This window comes from Neofelis nebulosa, chromosome 6, assembly GCF_028018385.1.
Source record: "Neofelis nebulosa isolate mNeoNeb1 chromosome 6, mNeoNeb1.pri, whole genome shotgun sequence".
Lineage (NCBI taxonomy): Eukaryota > Metazoa > Chordata > Mammalia > Carnivora > Felidae > Neofelis > Neofelis nebulosa.
Window position 1 is genome coordinate 39,158,094 of NC_080787.1, and position 21,428 is coordinate 39,179,521.

At 47.1% G+C, this 21,428-nt stretch overlaps 1 long non-coding RNA gene across 1 annotated transcript in view; it reads left to right on the forward strand.

The window, feature by feature from the left end:
- Window positions 1-3,601: 3,601 nt before the first annotated feature.
- LOC131514141 (uncharacterized) overlaps window positions 3,602-21,428 on the forward strand; it is a 35,769-nt gene continuing 17,942 nt past the window's right edge. The window contains exon 1 of the long non-coding RNA XR_009262953.1: window positions 3,602-3,700. This is a non-coding gene — a long non-coding RNA (uncharacterized LOC131514141). The remainder of the gene's footprint in view (window positions 3,701-21,428) is intronic.

Here is a 21,428-nt window from a genome sequence, read left to right on the forward strand (position 1 = left end):
TCATGCTACAATGGAAGAGTTGAGTAGTTTCGACAAAGACCTTATGGCTGGCAAAGGAAAAATATTTATTACCTGGCACTTACAAAAAAAGTTTGCTAACCCCTGCACTAGACCTACATTTTTCATAACAGGGGAGAAGAGCTAACATTCATCCAGTACCTACTGTGTGCCCGACACTGTTCTGCATGCTTTGCATATATTAACTTATTTAATCTTTCAATGCTCCATGAGGTAGATACTATTTATTCCCATTTTACAGATGGGGAAAACTGAGGGACAGAGCAGTTGAGTACCGTGTCAAAGGTTACTTGCCTAAGAAGTGGCCGGGTCAGAGTTTGGACCCAGGCAGTCAATGTTCATTACCACTCTGTCATACTGCCACTTAAAAAAACTGTTTGTATGAATTAGTCAACTCAAGGTTCTTTCAGGGCCCAGGATCTGGAGGTCAAGAAAGTTCTTCCCCAGACTTCAGAGAATCGGGTAAGCAGTTCTGTTCTGTGGAAATATTCATTGTTGGCTCTAGTGAGCTGCCCTTTGCTTGAGCCTGGGTGGGGAGGAAGAGTTGGAGGCGGTAAAGGGAGGAGAAGGAGGATGGGGTGGGGAGGAGCAGGGAGCGGGGGTTAGGGGTGGGGCAGGGGCACATTTCTTGTAAATGTTGCTCAGCTCCTTCAACTGCTCTGCTGGTTCTTGGAAACCCTCACCACAAAGGACCTATCGACAACAGTGTTAAAGCAGATATGGCCTCATCCCCCAGTTCATTTCCTGCCCAGCCTTGCGCTAGTAACCCCGATTGCCAAGAGCAAGGTTGCAGTGACCCCTCAGCATCGCTGTGGGAGGAAGTGCAAAAATAAGCAGAACTAGGGTCAAGCTGAGGGGACAGTCCTTATTTTTATTTATCGTAACAGGATATCCGATGTACAGAATTTTTATTAATCGTAATCCTTGGTTCATGATACAGTCTCAAGCTCCCAGCATGACCTACTGTATTATTATATTTTATTATACTAGGTGAACTCACCATCCAACTCGAGAAGCAGACGTTAACAATGACATCCAGCTACCTAGATGATCCTCTCTGGGTCCACCCTTTGCCTTTCCCAGATGCAGTTCACTGTCCTAAATTTTGTATTTAGCAGTCTCTTACATCTCTCTAAAAATTTTTTTTTTTTAATTTTTTAACGTTTATTTATTTTTGAGGCAGAGAGAGACAGAGCATGAACGGGTGAGGGTCAGAGAGAGGGAGACACAGAATGTGAAACAGGCTCCAGGCTCTGAGCAGTCAGCACAGAGCCCGACGCGGGGCTCGAACTCACGGACCGCGAGATCATGACCTGAGCCGAAGTCAGCCGCCCAACCGACTGAGCCACCCAGGCGCCCCTAAAATTTTTCTATTTAATGGGCACATGTTCCCGAATTATGTAATGTCTAGTGTTCGTTGTTCTTGAACGTTATTAAAAGAGTATCACGTATGTAGGTAGTGATCTGGAACTTGTTCTTTTCACCCAACATCATGTTGTAAAGATTCATGCAGTTGTAGCACGTGGTTCCCTTTCACGCTAGAATATTCTACCGTATGGACAGGCATTTGGATCGTGGTTAGCGAAGGCCACTCTTTAGGGGAGGCCTAGGTTAAATGACTTAGGAGGTCAGCGCATGCGACCAGGCGTAGCCCTTGCACGATACCCCAGGATGAAAGCTAGTGACTGTGTGGCTATTCCAGATTTATCCGCGGAGCACCTACCATTGTTCCAGGTGTCGCGCTGTAAACACTGAGAACTCCTTATGCATCAGGAGACAGAACCAGGCTTCTCTCATCTGTCCCCTTCCGCGTTCAGCGTGATGCCAGCAAATAGACGAGTGTCAGGGCAAAGCGAAGATCTGTGGTCGTGCGGGCTCCCAGGAAGCTCTACAGATCAGCCAGTGACTGGTGGTGTGTAAGTGGTGTGATGTGTGTGCGAGGTAGCGTGTGTGGTGCAGGAGGTGGGTGTGTACGTGGTGTGTGTGGACATGTGTGTGCCTCTGTACATGCACACTCATTCTTGGAGCGACTGCTTGCTCACCCCACGTGGAAGAGAGTTCTGTGTCTTCACCACGTGGCCTGGCTGCCTCTCTGCCCCACATCTGCCCCATTCTCTTCTCTCACCTCTTTTCATCTCTTATCTTCCTCCAAATCTCCAACTCAGTCCCCTCCTCCATAACCGCCCTCCCGATTCTCTTCATTTTGTCCCCTGCTCCCTCCTCCAGGTGGCCCATCTCAATACACCTTTGAGGTCCACCTTTGCAACCTCCAAAAGCTGTTGGCCCCTCCCTCCTTCTGGAGACTCCCTCCTCTGGTTTCATAACCCCTGCTTTGCCTTAGACGTCTTTGCCCCTTAGGCCCAGTTTCCTTTCCCTCTCCTTGCCTTTATTTATTTACTTATTATTTATTTATTTACATTTTTAAATTTACATCCAAGGTAGTTAGCATATAGTGCAATAAGGATCTCAGGAGTAGGATCCAGGGATTCATCCCCTACGTAGAGTACCCAGTGCTCATCCCAACCCCGCCTTGCCTTTAAGTTGGGGTGTTCTCGGGGCACCTGGGTGGCTCAGTCGGTTAGGCATCCGACTTCAGCTCAGGTCATGATCTCACAGTGTGTGAGTTCGGCCCAGTTATCGGGCTCTGTGTTGACAGCTCAGAGCCTGGAACCTGGTTCGGATTCTGTGTGTGTGTGTATGTGTGTGTGTGTGTGTGTGTCTGCCTCTCCCCTCCTCGTGCTCTCTCCGTCTCTGTCTCTCTCTCTCAAAGATAATAAACATTTTTAAACATTTCAAAAAAAAAATTAAAATAAAGATATAAAAAAAAGAAAGAAAAAAAAATAAATTGGGGTGTTCTTTCCCTTCCTCACCCCCAAGTGCCCTGTGTGGGTAGAACCCCTGCAGGAAACAGATGGCGTGCCGTGGGCAGATTGGGTCATGTGAGGAGAGTGTGAAAAAGAGCGATTTACAAAGGTGTGTGGGGCAGGTGTTGGGAAACCCTGAGGTGCAGTCCTATACCCTGGGGCTAGCAACAGTGGGAGAATTACCTGGCTCAGGCCTGAGGAATAGAGAAGGGGGCAGGGACTGGAACAGGATCAGTGTGGAGAAGCCTGCCTGACAGGAGCTGTGACCTTCATGGGAGAAAAGCAGTCTGGCCTGTGATCACCCCACGTGGAGGGAGCCAGAGGACTAAGTGCCCTGGAAGCTCTCTCTTTTCCACCCTCCGATCTGAACCCCTTGGCTGAACCCAATGCGGAGCCAGAAGGCAGGGAGTCTGAAGTGATGCAGTCCTCGAGGATCAGTGTCTGGGGGCGCAGAGCAAGATGGAGAATCTTGGGGAGTGGCGCTGGGGAGGCAGAGGAAGGCGCCCGCACCGTCATGGCAGGACCGTGCCTTGTCCCCTAGCTTCACTGACCATCTTCTCCGTGATGATGCCCATGAAGCCAGTACAGACTGCGCTCTGAGCTCCAGGCCAGGGGATCCATAGCCTTCCAGATATACTCCCAGGATCTCCCAGGAGCCCAGGAGCTGAATATCACTCATGTGACCGCAGGAAAATGACCCAGGAGCTGAATATCACTCATGTGACCTTTCCAGCCTCTGAATCCCACCCGGCCATAGCTCTCCTCCCAGATCCACTCACGAAGTTTCCAAGAGACACAGATGCCCACATATTTCCCAGGTAAAAAATAGTTTTTTTTTTCCTGCTTATAAAAATGACACATGCTTTTTAGTAAAAATAATGGTATAAAGGGGATTAAAAGATATGTGATGAAATCTTTTTAGCACATCCAGACATCATACATATATATCCATCCATACATATATGTATAATATTTTTATACATACACATGTATTACTATATATGCTTTTACGGAACAGAGGTTAATTTTTGGTAACTTGTTCCGCCTGCCCCCCCTTAACAACATACTAATGAAAAGTTTCCAGAGCTCCTGGGTGGCTCAGTAGGTTAAACATCCAACTCTTGGTTTTGGCTTAGGTCATGATCTCACAGTTCCTGCGTTCAAGTCCCGCATCAGGCTCTGCACTGACAGTGAGGAGCCTACTTGGGATTCTCTCTCTCTCTCTCTCTCTCTCTCTCTCCCTCTCCCTCTACCCCTCCTGCGCTCTCTCTCTCTTGCTCAAAATAACTAAACTTAAAAAAAAAAAAAGAACTATAGGGGCACCTGGGTGGCTTAGTTGTTTGGGTGTCCAACTTCAGCTCAGGTCATGATCTCACATTCTGTGAGTTCAAGCCCTGCATTGGGCTCTGTGCTGACAGCTTATACAGGATCAGAGCCTGGAGCCTGGTTCAGATTTTGTGTCTCCTCCTCTCTCTGCCCCTCCCCCACTCATACTCTGTCTCTGTCTCTCAAAAATGAATAAATGTTTAAAAAAAACTAGGCGCGCCTGGGTGGCTCAGTCGGTTGAGCGCCGACTTCGGCTCAGGTCACGATCTCGCGGTCCGTGAGTTCGAGCCCCGCATCGAGCCCCTGTGCTGACAGCTCAGGGCCCGGGGCCTGTTTCGGATTCTGTGTCTCCCTCTCTCTGACCCTCCCCCATTCATGCTCTGTCTCTCTCTGTCTCAAAAATAAATAAACGTTAAAAAAACAAAACAAAACAAAACAAAACAAAACTATAGAGGGGCACCTGAGTGGCTCAGTCGGTTAAGCATCCAACTTTGGGTCAGGTCACGATCTCACAGTTTGTGGGTTCGAGGCCCACGTCTGGCTCTGAGCTGACAGCTGAGAGCCTGGAGCCTGCTTTGGACGCTGTGTCTCCCTCTCTCTCTCCCCTCTCCCACTCACACTCTGTCTCTCTCCCTCAAAAATAAACATTAAAAAAAATTAAAAAAAATATAGATAAATATAATCATTTTGATATGGCCATAATATGGATGTACATTATTAATTTGTGTAATTTCCAATTTTCTACCATTATATATGAAATATTGTTACCGGATAAGGCTTTGGGCAGAGATTAATGGTTGCCTAGGCCAAGATCCATTATTCTTTCTTTCTTGGTAACAGAACCCCTGATTTTTAGCTTGTCACATGACCTTCCTTAATATAGATCTATCTTTAATTTTAATTAAAAATTTATTATTATTATTATTTTAAGTAAGATCTATGCCCAACAGGGGCTTGAACTCATCACCCCAAGATTGAGAGTTGCGTGCCCCACTGACTGAGCCACCCAGGAGGTGCCCCTCTTTTTTTTTTTAAACCAACTTTATTGAAAGATCGTTTACATACACTAAATAGCACCCATTTTAAGTGCATGATTGGATGTATTTTCACAAACATGCACACCCCATGTAACCACTATCTCAATCAAGGTATAGAACACTTCCACTACCCCCAAAGGTTCGCCTGGTCCTTTGCAGTCAATCTGTCCATCCCACCCCCACCAGCCCCAGGCAACCACTGATCCACTTTCCATCACTATAGATTAGTCTTGCCTATTCTAGAATTGCATTTAAATGGTGTCAAACAGCATGGGCTCATTTGTGAGGATGACCATTTATTGGGCGACAGACACTTTACAAATGTATAATCATTTCTCTTTCAGAAGTGAGAAAACCAAGCTCAGGAACGAAATAAAATTTACCAAGGTCACAGGGCTAGTAAATGGCAGAGAGTAGAATTCTGGTTAAGTTTCTCTGTCTGCAAGTTTAGGGCCTTTCCTTATACACCACACCGCCACTGTCGTTGGTTTTGCAAACGTCTTAAAAGATTAATATGTTAGGGGCAGATGGAAAGTCAAAGTTCACAGTCACGAAAAAGCGGGGCGCGCCTGAGTGGCTCAGTTGGTTTAAGTGTCTGACTTCTGCTCAGGTCATGATCTCACAGTTCGTGAGTTCAAACCCTGAATCAGGCCCACTCTGTGCTGTCAGCACAGAGCCGCCTTCAGATCCTCCCTCCCCCTCTTTCTCTGCCCCTCCCCCGCTCTTGTACATGCGAGCACACACACACACACACACACACACTCTCTCTCTCTCTCTCTCTCTCCCTCTCTTTCAAAATAAATAAACATTAAAAAAAAAATTTACAGGGGCACCTGGGTGACTCAGTCGGTTAAGCATCCGACTTTCGCTCAGGTCATGGTCTCACGGTTTGTGAGTTCAAGCCCCACATGGGGCTCTGCTCTGGAGCCTGCTTTGAATTCTATGTCTCTTCTCTCTCTGCCCCTCCCCTGCTCACACTCTGTCTCTGTCTCTGTCTCTGTCTCTCTCTCTCACTCAAAAATAAATAAACATTAGGGGCGCCTGGGTGGCTCAGTTGGTTAAGTGTCCGACTTCGGCTCAGGTCATGATCTCGCGGTCTGTGGGTTCGAGCCCCGCGTCAGGCTCCGTGCTGACAGCTCAGAACCTGGAGCCTGTTTCAGATTCTGTGTCTCCCTCTTTCTCTGACTCTCCCCTGTTCATGCGCTCTCTCTCTCTGTCTCAAGAATAAATAAATGTTAAAATAAATAAATAAATAAATAAACATTAAAGAAAATTTAAAAAAATATTTACAATCATGAAGAAGCAAGAGTAAGGTACATGGAACACCTGGAGAACAGACAAGAGGCTACAGTAATCAAATGTTAAAATGCATTGTAACCAAGCGCCACAAATATGTTGTCTGCATTGTACAGATACAAACAGCTGCTGGAGGTCTAAGAAGAGAGGGTTGGCTAAACTGTCAGGGCAGGTTCTTAGTGAGGTTATCCATCTATCACCCTCGACATTTACTTTGGACAAAATCACGAAGCCGAGCTGGGAAAACCTGACTCGTGTGGGTGGAGGCAGGGGTGGATCTCAGGTCTTCTTCCTTCCTGTCTGGTCAAACCCATGTTGGAATCATAATTTAATAAGGCAAACATAGACCTAGTCCCCAAACCCCAGAACAGTGGCAGGAGGAGGGTAGCCGGGACACTTCAAGGAGTTTAAGGACAAGTGAAAAGAAGAGACAATTCTCCAGCTTCTACAGGGTCATGTTTCAGAAGTTTGTTTGTATATCCTTTGTTTGAGATTCAACACATCTTCCCAGAGAAACCACATTACAAATGGATGTTGGGCACTCAGATCCTCCCTCAAATGCTGAGTTAACACATGAGGTGGCTGAAATACTATACAACCGCTATGAAAACAGTGCAGGGGCAATTCTAGAACTCAGACAAAACAGTGGCTTGTGGACTCGTAGACAACTTAAGCTGTCGTCTAGACTTCCGTCCTACACGGTATGGGGATCTGCTCCACCGCGTCCCTGTCCACACGCATTCTGCGTTAACCGGGTCCCATCCCTCTTGCTAGATAGAAAATTCTTCCTGGTTTCAAGCTGAAGTTTGTCTTCTGCTACCTTCCCCTCCTTGGTCCTAGCTCCATTCTTAGACTCCATACGAACCCGATCGCTTTCTCATGTGACCAGTCTTCAAAGAGTTTATGAATGTTCATTTTTCTATTTTTTCACCTTTCCTGTGTGTTTGACATTTTTCATAACAAAAAGTTGTAGGAGATTTTGGGAAAAATTTCAAGTGAGTAAGTATTTTCTCTGTGAAATTGGCAAGGACAGAATATAGTCATCGGGAAAAATTATTGGCCTTCTTGACAAAAACGTGACCACGACGTACCCAGCTCGTCAGACATTTATCAGGGGCAAGAGCGTGAGAGAAGAGCCAGCCAACTGCAACACTTACATGACTGGTAGGAGCCTAAGACATAAACCCTTTCTCTAGGTTGTTGTAAGGAGTATTTGAGACCATGTCAAAGAAAGCACAGGCTGGGCCAGACATACAGAAGGTGCTACCTGAAGCCAGGAGTCAGATGCTTAACGGACTGAGCCACCCAGGTGCCCCAAGACATCTCCTCCCCCACCCCCCAAGACATCTTATTTATTTTTTTTAATTTTTTTAAACGTTTATTTATTTTTGAGACAGAGAGAGACAGAGCATGAATGGGGGAGGGTCAGAGAGAGGGAGACACAGAATCTGAAACAGGCTCCAGGCTCTGAGCTGTCAGCACAGAGCCCGACGCGGGGCTCGAACTCACGGACCACGAGATCATGACCTGAGCCGGAGTCGGACGTTTAACTGACTGAACCACCCAGACGCCCCCCAAGATATCTTATTTAATGTATATATTAACTCATTCACATTGAGCTCATGGCCAATAGTCCTGTAACTCACACCTGAGGGAAGCTTATCCAACACATGTGTTTTCTCCATGAGGCATGGTCACTTAGGGACACTAGACAGCACCTCACCACCACATTTGGGGCAGTTTTAAACAACAATGTCACCAACAAAAAGTACAAAAATGGCAACACCTAAGCGGCTTGGTTGGTTGATCATCGACTTCGGCTCAGGTCATGGTCCCACGGTTCGTGAGTTCGAGCCCCACATCAGGCTCTGTGCTATTCGTGCAGAGCCTGCTTCAGATCCTCTGTCCCTCTCTCTCTGCCTCTCTTCTGCTCATGTTCTCTCAATCAAAAATAAATAAATATTTTTTTTGAAAAGCACAAAAATGTGAAAAACACAGCAGTAAATATATCACAAATACTGATTCATTTTGTTTTGTTTTGCATTTGAACTTTCTTTCATATATTTTGTTTCTTTGGAGAAACATGAGGTAGGCCAGGGAAATGATATTCCCCCCCCCCTTTTTGTTTTGTTTCTTTTCTTTTTCTTTTTCTTTCTTTTTAAAAATTTTTTTTTAACGTTTATTTATTTTTGAGACAGAGAGAGACAGAGCATGAACGGAGGAGGGTCAGAGAGAGAGAGAGACACAGAATCTGAAACAGGCTCCAGGCTCTGAGCTGTCAGCACAGAGCCTGACGCGGGGCTCGAACTCACGGACCGCGAGATCGTGACCTGAGCCGAAGTCTGATGCCTAACCGACGGAGCCACCCAGGCGCCCCTTCTTTTTCTTTTTAAAGTAATTTCTACACCCAACCTGGGGCTCGAACTCGATCCTGAGATCAAGAGTCACATGCTCCCCTGATTGAGCCAGCCTGGCGCCCCAAGGACAGTGGTCGTCTCCGCACTTTATAAATGTTTAGAGTGACAAGGCTCGAGTGTCAGAGATAAGACTAGTGCCAGGATTTTACCCTTCTGTCCCAGGACTTGTCCACCACAAGTGTATTTTGGTTTCGGTTACCACAAAGTGTCATTATTCAAGCCTACTCAACTGAATTTTGAAATCTTTATATTTCCAGTCATCTAGAGACTCAGTGAAGGAAGTCGTTTGTTTCTGCAATGATTTATTTATAGCAGCATGGACTCACGGGTATTTATTTTGTGGGTTACAAAATCCAATACGATTGTTACTTATTTTGTGGCTCAAACCTTGACCCCGCCTTGGCCATTGAGAGTGCTTTCAGGTTGGTTCTCGTGTCCTTTCCAGGAACTCAGGTGCTCCAGGCTCATCTGGTGCTTTCCCTTCCCAGCCCTGGAATCAACCACTTCTCCAAGGAACCTTGGTTTCTTTCCCTGAAGAAAGGCCTTGAAAAAATAAATCTGGGCGCCTGGGTGGCTCAGTCGGTTGAGTGCCCAGCTTTCGATTTTGGCTCAGGTCATGACCCCTAGGGTCGTGGGATTGAGCCCTGAGTGGAGTTCCATATTCAGCATGAAGCCTGATAGATATTCTCTCTTTCTCTCTCTCTCTCTTTCTCTCTCTCCTCCACTCCTTTCCCCTGCTCATGCTCTCTCTCTCTCAAATAAAAAACAAAATCTTTATGGGGTATCTGGGTGGTGCGGTTGGTTAAGTGTCCGACTCTTGATTTTGTCTCAGGTCATGATCTCAAGGTTTGTGAGATCGAGCCCTGCATCTTGTTCTTCTACTGACAGTGTGGAGCCTACTTGGGATTCTCTCTCTCCCTCTCTCTCTGCCTCTCCCTTACTTTCTCTCTCTCTCCCTCAAAATAAATAAGTAAACTTAAAAAAATCTTTAAAAGCAAAATCTGGGCCCTAGATGTCCTCAATTGCTACTGGGGTGTTACTGCTTCCACACCTTCTCAGGGGTCAGAGCTAGGAAATACATGCATACATACTCATCCATGCATGAGCACAGATCCGTGTTTACTTCTGTATCTATCCGTGATACCGATTAAGGAGCACTTTTTTTTTTTTTAATGCTTATTTATTTATTTATTTATTAAAAAAAATTTTTTTTTAACATTTATTTTATTTTTGAGACAGAGAGAGACAGAGCATGAATGGGAGAAGGTCAGAGAGAGAGGGAGACACAGAATCCGAAACAGGCTCCAGGCTCTGGGCTGTCAGCACAGAGCCCGACGCGGGGCTTGAACTCACGGACCGCGAGATCGTGACCTGAGCCGAAGTCGGCCGCTTAACCGACTGAGCCACCCAGGCGCCCCAATGCTTATTTATTTTTGAGAGAGAGTGAGACAGAGTACAAGCAGGAGAGGGGCAGAGAGAGAGAGAGGGAGACACAGAATCCGAAGCAGGCTTCAGGCTCTGAGCTGTCAGCATGGAGCCCAAGGCGGGGCTCGAACTCAAGAACCGCGAGATCATGACCTGAGCGAAGTCTGACGCTTAACCGAATGAGCCATGCAGGTGCCACTTAAGGAGATTTTCATGAAGGTCGTTCCTGTCTTTACAGTGTAGTATATAGTAGGTTTACAATAAATATTTTCTGATTTGAATTGCATTAATTAGATAATTAGAGAACAATGTGATGCAGAAAAGTGTTTGAAGATTGAAAGAAAGCAAGATAAAGCAATTTTTGTCGACGGTGACATTGAGGGTGCCCAGGCTTGAGGGTGCCTGGCTGGCTCAGTCTATAGAGCATGTGACTCTGTCAGGGTCATGAGTTCAAGTCCCACATTGGGTGTTGAGCTCACTTTAGGGGCGCTTGGGTGGCGCAGTCGGTTAAGCGTCTGACTTCAGCCAGGTCACGATCTCGCGGTCCGTGAGTTCGAGCCCCGCGTCAGGCTCTGGGCTGATGGCTCGGAGCCTGGAGCCTGTTTCCGATCCTGTGTCTCCCTCTCTCTCTGCCCCTCCCCCATTCATGCTCTGTCTCTGTCCCAAAAATAAATAAAAAACGTTGAAAAAAAATTAAAAAAAAAAAAAAAGTCTGAAGGGGCCCAGTCTTGGATTCAGAGATCTGAGTTCTAGGACCAGTGCTTGCCATGTATAGCCCCAGGACCTTGAGTCAGTTACCTAACCTCTATGAGTCTAAGTTTCCCCATCAATTAGAAGGGGGAGCAAGTGGGCTAAATGATCTGTAAGATTTTTTTTCAGCTTGGGAACACAAAACATCACATTGCTCATTTGCTTAAAACCTCTCGTAAGGACAGGAAGTTTCTCTGTCTCTCGCTCCCTCTTTTTAATACAACCCATCATAATGAGTGTCATTTACCATATGGCCTGGGGTGTGCGTATAAGCACATGTACACATATGAACACATACCCATGCATATATACATATGCACACGTATGTGTATTAGGGATTGGTCTGAGATAACGTACTGGAAATGTTAGCGTGCCTTCAATAAGATAGATGTTAAGTTCTCTTTCACATAACTTGACTTCTCTTTCATAATCCGGGGGTATGCTTTTCAGGGCACTGGCACGCTGAACACATACATAGCTTCTGATCCTGGGCCTAAAGTGACTGCTCCAGTTCCTGCCCTCATGTCTGTATCCCAGCCAGCGGGAAAAGGGAAAGACAAAGAAGCCCATTCTTTCTGAGGAGCATATGACTCAGAGGTGGCACTCACCACCATGCTCACACTGCACTGGCCAGAACTTTCTAACATGGACCCACCCGACTGCAAAAGAGGCTGAAAAACGTAAATTTTTCAAAATGGTTATTTAATTTTGAGAGAGAGAGAGCAAGGGCGGAGGAGGTGCAGACACAGAGGTAGACAGAGGATCCAAAGTAGGCTCTGCGCTGACAGCAGAGCCCCACGTGGGGCTCGAACTCACAAACCGCGAGATCGTGACCTGAGCCAAAGTGGGACGCTCAACCGACTGAGCCTCCCAGGTGCCCCAAGGCTGGAAAATGTGGCTTTTAGCTCGGCAGCCATGTGCCAGCACTTGGGGATCCGATGTGAAAACAAAGACGAGAATGGGTTGATGGAAAACCTGTGGCATCTGGGTCAATGTATATAAATGAGATAACAGTTTCACAAAACGGTACTTACTCTTTTTAAACAATTTTTTTAGATGTCCCCTTTATTTATTTTTCTAAGTAATCTCCACCCCCAACGTGCGGCTCGAACTCACGACCCCCAAGACCAAGAGTCGCGTGCTCTACTGACTGAGCCAGCCAGGCACCCCTAAAAGGCTGCTTACTCTTCACGCAAAGAGTATTGTGTCTGTTTATTCTCGTCTATTCCACTCAATTTTCTTTTCATCTTTAAAAGTACTGGTCTTGCCCTACCTACCTGATTTCACATACTCAGATGGGTTACAACCCTCAGCGTGAGCAACACTTTCCCAGAGCACGGTGCAAATGCCTTGGCACAGTGCGGTGGTCTCTTCAAGACACGGCTGCCGCTCGCTCTGCCGCCTCCCTTCTGGCTGTTGCCACGAGCACTGTGGCAGCCCCGCGGAGCTCCCACACCCTCAGACACATCATCATGTTCCCCACCTCCTTGTCTTTGCACTTGGCTGTTCCCTCCATCTGGGATGCCTTCTGCCCTTCCCTCAATCTTCGCCTATGCCAACCACCCCCCCCCCCCACCCCAGACTATCAGCCTGGCAAACCGTCTTCATTGTTAAAAGCCCAACTCGTATGTCTCCTCTTCTAAGAAGCCTTTTCTTACCTGTAAGTCCCCTGCAGGGCTGGTACCTCCTTTGGTGGTATCTCTGCTTCCCCCCTGCGTAGAAGCCACTTCTTGTCCCGCTTCACAATTAATGTTCTCAGCTGTCAGCTTCCCCTCCTGCCTGTGAGCCCCTCAAGGGCAGGAGGGCAGGTCTCATTCATTCTTCTACAACCAGTACCCTTCTCAAGGACCAGCACAAAGTCCAAGGACCAGCACATTTGCCAAACTGACCAGAAGATCTTCAGATCTCTTTTGGAGGAAGGGAAGCCTGACCTGATCCCCTTAGGCTGAGTTACTTGTGTCTTTGCTTTGCGCTCGGAACGCCTTCATGGAGCCTCACATGCTGCCTGGATCTGATCAGTTGCAGACACTCTGGAGCCAGGTTGCCTGGGCTCAAATCCCAGAAGTGTACTCTATGCGTTAATCCAGAAGACAGACTTAACCTTCCCGGGCCTTGGTTTTCTCATCTGTGAGATGGGGAGGACAACGTGATTTATTTCATAGCATTGCTGTGAGAATCAAACGGGTTCGTTCATTTGGAGCACTGCCTAGGAGACACTCACCTAGCCTTAGTTATTTGGTCTATCCGTGCATTTCTCTCCGCTGGACATTCGGCACCTGGAGGGAAGCCCTCTATCTCCCTTGGTGCTTTCTGTACAGGCTTGCTTAGAGTCGCACTCCTTAAATGCGGACTTTAATTGGCAAATCACCTGGAAGTTCAGACCAGTGTCGTTTCCAGGCCTGGTTAGCCTGTGGGAATTGTGATAAAGGGCAGGTTAATGAATATCTTGCCAAGTATGACCTACTCAGGGAAAGGTGGCCAGAGGAAACCAAGCCTGCAACATCTACTCACATTTTTTTAGCCATTCAACAAGCGTGGCAGACAAAGGAAAACTTGTGGACTTGCTTATTAAGACTGCCAGCAATTTTTTAATGTTTACTTATTTTTGAGAGACAGAGTGTGAGCAGGAAAGGGACAGAGACAGAGGGAGACACAGAATCCGAAGCAGGCTCCAGGCTCTGAGCCGTCTGCACAGAACCCGACGCGGGGCTCGAACCCACAATCCCTGAAATCATGATCTGAGCCCAAGTCGGGTGCTTAACCAACTGAGCCACCCAGACGCCCCTAGACTGCAATAATTCTTTGACCAAGTCTGAACTACCCTGGGGGAGTGAGGGGAAATGTTTTGTTACAAGCGTGGAGTTGGCTGGGAAACAGTGAGCAGAGGTAGACAGGTGCTTGTCTGTGTAACAGAGGAGTCTCCCGAGGGGCAGAGCTGGGCCTCCCAAGGATCAGGATCAGCTGCAGGAAACTGGAGACCCCCACGGGTATTTGAGGCAGGAAGGGATTGAATATCAGGAATCGGTTCCTTCACAATCTTTGGAAGGGTGCAAGAGGTTTCGGGCTGGGCCTCTGGGATGACTCCTGGAATAACAGTGCCGAACCGCCCCACTGGGAGAGCGGTTGCCGTTGCCCCCTCGTTAAAGTGGGAAACAGGGGCCACCCTTGGCACTGTTGATTTTCAGGAAACACCACAGCTGTAACCCAGGGATCAGGAAGTTACAGCAGATACCAAACCAAGGCTACTGACCAAACCCTGGAAGGTGGCTGCAGAGAGAGAGGGTTTCCACACATTACCCCATTGCCAGTGGCAAATCAATGGCGGCAGGAGCATGGCCTCTGCCTCATTTCTGGTATATTTGAGTACAGTTGACACGGCACGTTTAGTTTCAAGTGTACAACGTAGTGATTCGACAAGTTGATACATTATGCTGCGCTCATCACAACATAGCTGCCGTCTGCCATCATAGATCGCTATTACAATATCGTTGGTTCTAGTCCACGGGCTTTTTGTTCACGTGACTTATCCATTCCATAACTGGAAGCCTGTATCTCCCACTCGCCTTCACCCATTTTGCCTGACCCCCACACCCTCTGTCACACTCCTACCTTCTCAAGTTCACACTCCGTGGCCAGTCTCCAGGACTGTAGCTGCAAGGGAGTCTGGAACGTTGGGTGTTAGGTTTCCGCTCTGAGACACAGGGAGGCACGCCAGAGCAGTTGAAAGGAACACAGGACCAGTTGAGCCACCATATCCTCCAGGCTGTCACCCGCTGTGCTCTAGTCACTGGCTTTTTGACTGGTCTTTGCACACACTAAATTTGCTCCCCCTGCTTAGAACTTTGCATTTGCTGTTCCCTCTGCTTGGAACGCCCTTCCCACTGATTGTCCAAGTCCTGTTAAGCATCACTTCTCCAGAGAGACATTCCTTACTCGGAGACCTCCTAGATGCCCCCCTCCACTGGGTCTTGGACCTGTTCCTGAAACATTCACTCATAAGAGGCTGCAATGCTAGGACTGGCTAAGTCTCACTATCTGGGATGAAGCTCTATCACGTCACCTCATTTCATTTTCTTAGCACCCATCACTGGCTGAAATCGTTATCGTTATTTTTTTATTTTTAAAGATTTTATTTGTAAATAATCTCTACACACAACGTAGGGCTCGAACTCAGAACCCCGAGATCAAGAATCGCATGTTCATCCGACTGAGCCGGCCGGGTGCCCCTGAAATTATTGTATGTACTTGCACGTTCACTTGCTTATCCCTTGTCTTCCCTCCTTAGAATGTAAGTTTCATGAGGAGAGGAACTTTATCTGTTTTCTTCTCCCCGAAGCTGCAACATCTCGAACAGAGCCTGATGTGTAGCATAGCATGTGCTTAACAAACATTTGTTGAACAAACCACTGAGAGACAGAGATAACATAGCACTTTGCACTTACCTCCATTACCCAATTTATCATATAATGTTGTAATAACTTCCTCACATGTCCCTCTTCTTTTTGTTTTTAATTTTTTTAATGTTTATTTATTTTTGAGAGAGAGAGAGAGCGTGAGCAGGGGAAGGGCAGAGAGAGAGACACAGAATCCGAAGCAGGTTCCAGGCTCCTAGCTGTCGGCACAGAGCTCGACACGGGGCTCAAACTCACAGACCTCGAGATCATGACCTGAGCTGAAGTCGGACGCTCAACCAACTGAGCCACCCAGGCGCCCCATCTTTTTTGTTGTAGTTGTTAATGTTTATTTATTTTTAAGAGAGAGAGACAGAGTGTGAGCAGGGGAGGGGCAGAGAAAGAGAGAGAGAGACAGAGACACAGAGTCCGAAGCAGGCTCCAGGCTCCGAGCTGTCAGCACAGAGCCCAACGTGGGGCTCAGAATCACGGACTGTGAGATCGTGACCTGGGTCCAAGTCGGACGCTTAACTGACTGAGTCACCCAGGTGCCCCAACATGTCTCTCCTTGATTCACAGCCAGGACTGCGTCTCATTTTTCGTTTTTGCCTCACTTCTCACACAATGCCCCAGCATATAGTTGGCAAACCATGCATTTTGGTGACTGAATAAATGAAATGAAAGAAAGAAAGAAAGAAAGAAAGAACCCAGCAATTGCACTACTAGGCATTTATCCAAGGGATACGGGTGTGCCGTTTTGAAGGGACACATGCACCCCCATGTTTATAGCAGCACTATCAACAATAGCCCAAGTATGGCAAGAACCCAAATGTCCATCGATGGATGAATGGATAAAGAAAATGTGGTATATATATACAATGGAGTATTACTTGGCAATCAAAAAGAATGAAATCTTGCCATTTGCAACTACGTGGATGGAACTGGAGGGTATTTTGCTAAGTGAAATTAGTCAGAGAAAGACAAAAATCATATGACTTCACTCATATGAGGACTTTAAGAGACGAAACAGATGAACATAAGGGAAGGGAAACAAAAATAATATAAAAACAGGGAGGGGGACAAAGCATAAGAGACTCATAAATACGGAGAACAAACTGAGGGTTGCTGGAGGGGTTGTGGGAGGGGGGATGGGCTAAATGGGTAAGGGGCACTAAGGAATCTACTGAAATCATTGTTGCACTAGATGTTAACTAATTTGGATGTAAATTTTAAAAAGTAAAAATAATAAGGAAGAAAGAAAGAAAGAAAGAAAGAAAGAAAGAAAGAAGAAAGAAAGAAAAGAAAGAGAGTGTTTAGGAAGCATAGGTGTGTTCCAGGATGGCCAAAGGTAGGGAAGGAGGGTGGTTAGTTATTTATTTTTTATGGTAGGCCCCATACCCAATATGTGGCTTGAGCACAGGAACCTGAGATTAAGAGTTGCATGCTCTGGGGCACCTGGGAGCCTTGGGCAAGCGTCCAACTTCGGCTCAGGTAATGATCTCACAATTCGTGAGTTTGAGCCCCGCATCGGGTTTTCTACTCTCAGCACAGAGCCTGCTTCGGCTCCTCTGTCCCCCTCTCTGTCTGCCCCTCCCCTGCTCATGCGCTCTCTCTCAAAAATAAAGAAACATTAAAAAGAAAAGTAGAGTTGCATGGTCTACCGACTGAGCCAGCCAGGCGCCCCAAGAGGGTGGTGACTGTACAAGGGTGACACAATGCTAGATAAAATCGCCTCAGTTCGTCCAGAAAACGCAAGCTATCCCTGGGTCAGAGGGTAGAGCAGGTGGGGTTGGGCCAAGTTCAGGGTGGCTGGCGGGAGCTCAGCCTGGGCAGAGGAAGAGGCAAAGAGCTAGGGAAGCTTTGGAGCTGCAAAGGTCACTTTCAGAATTGAGAGGCTTTCTAGTTGCTTGGGCACTTTTTATAATTGCTTTCTCCCAATCCCTCTGAAAAGGATCATCTGTTCCCCTAAAACTCTGAGAAGCAGGACTGCTCAAGTTTCATTGTCTACATCATTCATAGACTATGTCTTGTCAGTGTCATGCTGTTGGGGCAAGAGAAAAACCAAGTATTCTATTTTTATTTTATTTTAAGATTGTGTTTATTTGTTTAAAGATTTTGTTTTATTTATTCTTTTATTTGAGAGAGAGAGAGAGAGAGAGAGAGAGGCAGGGGGGCAGAGAAAGAGAGAGAATCTTAAGCAGGTTCCATGCTCAACATGGGACCCGACAAGGGGCTTGATCCCAGGACCCTGGGATAATGACCTGAGCCAAAATCAAGAGTCAGATGCTCAACCAACTGAGCCACCCAGGCATCCCTAAAGATTTTATTATGAAGTAATCTCTACACCCAATGTGGGGCTCCAACTCACAAACCTAAGGTCAAGAGTCTCATGCTCCACTGACTGAGCCAACTAGGTGCCCCCAAACATCTTTTATTTTTTTTTTAATTTTATTATTATTATTTTTTAATCTTTTTTTTAAAATTTTTTTTTTTAACATTTATTTATTTTTGGGACAGAGAGAGACAGAGCATGAACGGGGGAGGGGCAGAGAGAGAGAGGGAGACACAGAATCGGAAGCAGGCTCCAGGCTCTGAGCCATCAGCCCAGAGCCCGACACGAGGCTCGAACTCACAGACCGTGAGATCATGACCTGAGCCGAAGTCGGACGCCCAACCGACTGAGCCACCCAGGCGCCCCCCCAAACATCTTTTAAATAAGATGCCCTCTAGTGTTGTCCCTTTTGGGATGTATTTCTGAAGAGGAAAGGCAATGTTGGTAGGAGTCAGAAGCAAATTTTAGAAGAGCATAAAGCCTGGGCATTTCTTTGACCTTTTTATGTCTTTAACATGTAAGTTATTTTTTTATTATTATTTATTATTATTTTTTAATGTTTATTTATTTTTGAGAGACAGAGAGAGATAGAGCATGGGTGGGGGAGGAGCAGAGAAAGAGAGACACAGAATCTGAAGCAGGCTACACGCTCCGAGCTGTCAGCACAGAGCCTGATGCAGGGCTTGAACCCACGAACCGTGAAATCATGCCCTGAGTCGAAGTTGGATGCTTAACCAACTGAGCCACCCAGGAGCCCCAATATGTAAGTTATTTTTGACCACCAGCAAATAATTGTTTGACTCAGCTGTTACATGTTCACAAACATGAAGACCACACATTACAAATGCAGATACATAAATACACACACACAGAAACACAACATACACAAACACACACGAACATTCACATACACAAACACAGATACACAAACACACACAATCACACACACAAACACATACACAGAAGGCATTTGTGAAAACTATTTCTCAGGGAAGAACATCATAATTCACTTATGAAAATAAGAAAGTAAGCATTTTTTAAAAGTTTCATTTATTTAAGTGATCTCTATATTCTACATGGGGCTTGAACTCACAACCCTGAGAGCAAGAATTGCATGGTCTTCCAACTGAGCCAGCCAGGTGCCCCAATTTTTTATTTTTTTATTGTTTTTAATGTCTATTTATTTTTGAGAAAGAGAGAGAGAGAGAGAGAGAGAGCATAAGTGGGGGAAGGGCAGAGAGGGAGACACAGACTCCGAAGCAGGCTCCAGGCTCCGAGCTGTCAGCACAGAGCCCGACACGGGGCTCGAACTCACGAACCGTGAGATCATGACCTGAGCCGAAGTCGGACTCTCAAATACTGAGCCACCCAGGCACCCCCAGGTGCCCCAATTTAAGGATTTAAACAAGTTATTTTTACTAACAACTGGTGAGGGGATGGAAGAGAAGAGAAAGGAAGCTGAGGCGAGTTTTGCCGAGCCGCTCACCCACGGGAAAGGCTGTCTTGAGAGTCAGGGCCTGGCTCTCAGAGGCCTTCATTAACCTCTTGTCCGGTGGCCAAATGAATTGGAAAAAACAGCAAAGCATCGGACGATACGTAGAGACTGGTTGTCAGGAGAGACCAAAGAAAGGGAAAAAAGAGCTTTGAAGGCTGACGACAGTAGCAATCAATGTGGGCAGTTCTAGGGGAAAGGAGGCAAACGAAATGGAAACCTAGATCCTGGGGAAAAAAGAAGTCAAACAGATGGAAACATTGACACATCTCGAAACAGATGGGAAGTGGACGCAGAATGAAGTCTGTAGGACATGGCTGCTAGGGGAAACTTGGAGTTATAGGTGACAGCAATGAGGTGGGAACGGTGCTCAGAAATATTCAATGGTTGTGTACTTAAGAGCAAACGCCTTCTGGGAGCAGCCAGCAGAGGCCGTGGGAAAAGGGGAGACCCTCTTCTCTCTGGGGAAGTTCATGTCTGCTTGCTTCCTCCTGACACCATCATTTCCCACACAGAGTAGCTTCCTTCACCCTGGGGTAGCTCTACTATCCCAGGGTGTCTGCACCTTCTCAGGCTGCCACCTTTCCTTTTCCTCCCCTCCCTTCTCAGGGCTCTCTTCCAGCTGCAGCTTAAATGTCTCCTCCTCCAGGAAGACTTCCCTGATTCTCCAGTCTCCAAGAATTAGGCCTCCTCCGACGGTCCCCCCAGTGCTTCCCTCAGCACCCATCTTATGGATCCAAATGGCCCTGAGTGACTCAGCCCTCCCGAGGCTGTCAGCCTCTTGAAATGTGGGCTGTATCTTACTTTCTAGGGTATTCCCCAGTTCCTGGCTCAGGGCCTGCTACAACAGTAGGCACTCGGCAAACCTAGTAAAGCAGGGGGGGATGGAAGGCCAGAGATCTTCATGGGGGCGGGGGCCGAGGGGAGATAAGGAGGTGATGGTGACAGCTCTCAGAATATACCCTTCCCAGGGACACCTGCACTGTTCAAAAGGCTTGTTGTAGGCTTGGTGAGGTGAGCTGGAAGATGGGGTGGTGTTTCTAGGATCAGCAGCTGGTGCAGAGGAAAAGAGGGAAGAAGGAGAGGGACAAGGAAGCTGAAATCATACCCCTTGTGAGTATTTCCCACCTGCAACTATCTGCAGACTCCAGAAGGGAGTGAGAGAAGAAAGGAACAGGAAGAGCAGGCTGAAGGGCATAAGAATTTGCTCCTCACTGGCCCGCCTGCTATAACCACCAGGAGGGAAGCTGGCAAAAATGGCTCATTCTATGCTGCTGAGGGTCTGTGTCCACTCATTCACAATGCTTTTTTAGAGTGAGAGAGAGTGTGTGTGTGCGCACAAGGGACGGGGTGTGGAGGGAGAGAGGGAGAGAGAGGGAGAATCTTAAACAGGCTCCATGCCTAGTGCAGAGCCTGATGTGGGGTTCGATCCCACGACCGTGAGATCATGACCTGAGCTGAAATCAAGAGTCGGATGCTTAACCGACGGAGTCACCCAGGTGCCCCCGTTTCACAAATATTTGTGGAGCACACGTATGCGCCAGGTGTCGTTCTAGGTGTTGGGAAAACAGCGATGAGGAAAATATGGCCCTCGTATTTTGGGGGGCAGTGGAGGTTAAAATATAGTAAGTCAGGCGATGTGTTATGGAAAAAATAAACCAGGGTAAGTGGGTTACAGAGGGAGGGAGTGGGGAGGGGCTGGGTTCCTAGGTCAGTAGGGAAAGCATCTCTGATGACTTTTGAGCAGACACCTGAAAGAAAGAAAGGAAGCTATTGGATACCTGGAGTGAGAACATTCCAGACTGAAGGAACAACGGGTGCAAAGGCCCTGAGGCTAGAGTGTGCTGGGCGTGTAGGAGGAACTGCAAGGAGGCCAGTGTGGCTGGAGCAGAGGGAGGGAGGACGATGGTGAGAAAGGAAATCAGAAGGATGACAGGAAGCATTTCCAATGTTTGAAGGTCAGGGAGATGAAGGCCAGTGAGGCAGGTGGTGAATGGAGAGTGATGGTCCTGGTGAGAAAAAGCTGTTTGCAGGCCCGGGAGGTATCAGTTGGTCAAAAGCCATGGAGAGGTCTAGCAAG